The sequence below is a fragment of the Pteropus vampyrus genome, unplaced genomic scaffold (assembly GCF_000151845.1).
Source record: "Pteropus vampyrus isolate Shadow unplaced genomic scaffold, Pvam_2.0 Scaffold14, whole genome shotgun sequence".
Taxonomy (NCBI): domain Eukaryota; kingdom Metazoa; phylum Chordata; class Mammalia; order Chiroptera; family Pteropodidae; genus Pteropus; species Pteropus vampyrus.
In genome coordinates this window covers 1,197,999-1,201,522 of record NW_011888795.1, presented here as the reverse complement: position 1 = coordinate 1,201,522, position 3,524 = coordinate 1,197,999, and positions in this window count along the sequence as shown.

Genomic DNA, 3,524 nt, shown 5'->3' with positions numbered 1-3,524 from the left:
AAAAAAATTAGCCAAATTGTTTTCTTTTGACTATTGGCAGATGGCTTTCTTTCTAATTTTCTAGAGAAGAATCAAGTATCTAACTAGATTTGCAGATAGTATGGGATAAATATTTCTACTGCTTACATCCGTGGGATGATGAACAAGAATACTCATAAGTAGTTTATGAGGTGTACTGGGTTCAATAGGGTCCCCCCTCCCCCAAATTCAGGTCCTCTTGGAATCTGTGAAAGTCACCTTATTTGGAAATAGGGTCTTGGCAGATGTAATCAAGTTAAGATGTGGTCACACGGGATGAGGGTAGGTCATAAATCCAATGACTGATGTTCTTATCAGGAGAGAGGGACATAGATACATAGGGGAGATGATGGCTGTGTGATGATGGAGGCAGAGATTGGAGTGCTACAGCTGCAAGCCAAGGATGCCAGCAACCACCAGATCTTGAAGAGGCAAGGAAGAATTTTTCCCTGGAAACTTTAGAGAGTGTATGGCCCTGCTCACACCTTGATCTTGGACTTCCAGCCTCCACAACTGTGAGAGAATAAATGTCTATTGGTTTATGGTACTTTGTTATAGTAGCCCTATGAAAGTAATAAATAAGAGAATTAGGGATGAAATTTAGACTGACACTCAAAACTTTCTTTCTTAGACCCTTAGACTGAGGACTTGATGTGGGTGAAGTGTTCTCTAGACACTCACATTTCATCAAGTGGCCAGAAAAAGGAACCCAAAGATAGTGCGACAGTTTCTGGGAGTCAAGAAAAGACAACATGCCTGATTATGATATTCACTGATGAGTGAAGACCAGAATCCCCTTTTATTTGGGGAAAATAGGTGCACTTCCTAGGGAACTGAGCTGACTAAATCCAATGGCATTGAGAATTCTGGTTCAGGCGTAGACAAGTGTTTACTGAGTGGCAGGGAGGGATACTTGCCTGCCTTCATCTAGGGAAGATAGTCAAACATGGTGTTCGACCCGGGCACATTGGAGACACCTGGGAGGTTTAAAAAATATTAATGCCTGGTTCTCACCTCAAAGATTCTGATTTAACCAGTCCGAGGTGCCACTGGGCATCAGGATTTTTGGAAGGTTTGCTGGGCGATTCTGATGTGCAGTTAGGGTTGACAAGCGCTGGCTGAAGTACATGTAGATTCCAGGCCATTTGAGTGAAACTTTCAAATGATTACAATAAATTAAGGAACATTAGTAAAAATATTAAAATATACGTTAAAAAGAGAGACTAAGATAAATAAAAAGATGACATGTGGGATGCAATCGGACTGTAGTGAGGTCTTCAAATACTTAAACGACGCAACAGCTATTTTAGAAAAATGGTCCCACGAGTGCTGCTCTGAGATTAGTGAAATGAGTTGGTATCATTTTGCTTGTCAGAGCCCTTAACACAGTGCCTCACACAGAGTACAATTCAAGAAAGGTTAGCAAATTGTCGTCTCTTTAGGAAAAAGAGGAAGTCATGGCTCAGATTTCTCTTGGTAGTTTCTTTCCTTTTCAAAAGAAATCTGGATCATTCAAATTATTCCCAAAAGCCTTCTTCATTCTTGAAGGCAAACCCAATTCTTTAAATTAAAAAGTTAATTACCTTTTACTGAAGTTCCCATATTCATTTAAGTGGGTTAAACTGGTGATTCAGGAGCGTTGGGTGCTCTTAAGGGCCATGTGAGCACTTCTTACGAACACTGACCTATGTATATAGATCATGTATGTAATATATGATATATATACTAATATATATACTTAGGCTCATTTTAAGGGACTTTAAAGTTTCACACTTTAATTTGTCATAAGAAGCTTTTGTTGGATAACTTTATATGACACATTGTTGATCATCTCTGTAATTTGCTGTATAGTTCTGAATTGGAAACACAACTTCCAATTATTCTATTATTATTATAAAATATAATCAATCCACCTATAATGTGATTTTCAGGAATATACCCTGGTAGAAGGTGTAAACTATTGGATGCTATGTAGACAGTTGAAGGGAGATATAAGTATGGGGCAGAAATACTCTTTACCCTTGAGACAGGAGGATTTCAAGCCTAACTTTCTTGACATAGCATCACTCCTATCATTTCTTTTTTGTTTTTGAGTATATATTTGTGACTACACAAATATCGGGCAAGGACCAGACAAGGGAGGCCAATTAGATTTAAACTCACCAAAGTTCATAGATGAATTGGTAGTGACTGCTTGGACTACTGGGTTGAAAATGGTTCTGAAGCCAAATCCACATTGAGGGAACGGAAGAGTGGATGCCAAGCGTTTGCTATGATCATCTTAGATCCTTTTTTTGAGGGGGTGGAGTGGGGGTGGGGGGAGAGCCCTTAGCCAAATAGGCCTTATACTAGTCAGAGGAAGTGCTGCTTATTTTCTAAGTAACTATACGCTCATGTTGGAAATTCAATGTGTAGTGAAAAGCTGTATAACCTTTGGCTGAGAGTTTCCACTGAAAGGTCCCCTAATTAGGTGAAGCATTTAGTTTGAGACCATCTAAGGTCTGCAGAATCCTTTTCCTCTAAGGCTAGATAATTACTCTCTACTACCAATTATTCTATTTTTATTCACTCACAATAAAGAACTTTGTTGTTTGAAAAGTGCTTAAGATCATAGAGAGAGAGGCCACACACTGTTTCAAAGAACAATGGTCACTGTCTAACCTTTATGTCAGGCTTGTGCTCAGCAGTCACTTAGAAAGCTGCATAGGCTCTTACTGCTCCATCCCCTCTCATTTCCCACCGTTCAGCAGCATGATGCCAACAGATCAGATGTACTGTATGAGAAAAGAGTCAGGATGACCATTTTAACGTGAGGAACTGGAAGGATGAAGTTGCCATTCCTGAGATGAGGATGACTGTGGGAGGAACAGTTTTTAGGGACAGATCGTAAGTTCAGTTTTGGGTATGTAGTTTGGAAGCCTATTAAATATCCAAGTGGAGACATCAAGTGGGTAGTTGAATGTATGTGTCTGGAAATCAGAGAGGAAATATGGGCTGCAGATATAAATTTGGGAGTCACTAGCTTATTGATAGAATTTAAAGGCATGGAGCTGAACGAAATCACCAGGATAATGAGTGTAGATAGAAAAGGGGGTTGAAAGACTAAGTTTTGGGGTAATTTCAAGATGAAGAGGTCCAGTGATGAGGAGGAACCAGCAAAGTCAGAGAAAGAGCAGTGTGTAAGGTAGAAGGAAAGCCAGCAGAGTGCCCTGGTAGCCTAGGAAAGAAAGTGTTTTGAGGAGGAGGAGTCATTAACTAGGTCAAATGCTGCTGATAAGTCAAATAAGATGAAGACTGGAGAATTGACCATTGGCTGTAGCTGTGTGAGGGTTATTGTTCTGGTGGAGTTGTAGGGGAGACAACTCAGTCGAAGTGTGTTTAATAGAGAATGGGAGGATAGCAACTGGAAGCTGTGAACTTAATAATGTTTTTAGGAGCTTTTCCGTAAAGAGAAAGAAGTGGAGTGGTAGCTAGAGGGGGAAATGAGGTCAAGAGCATCTTTTTTT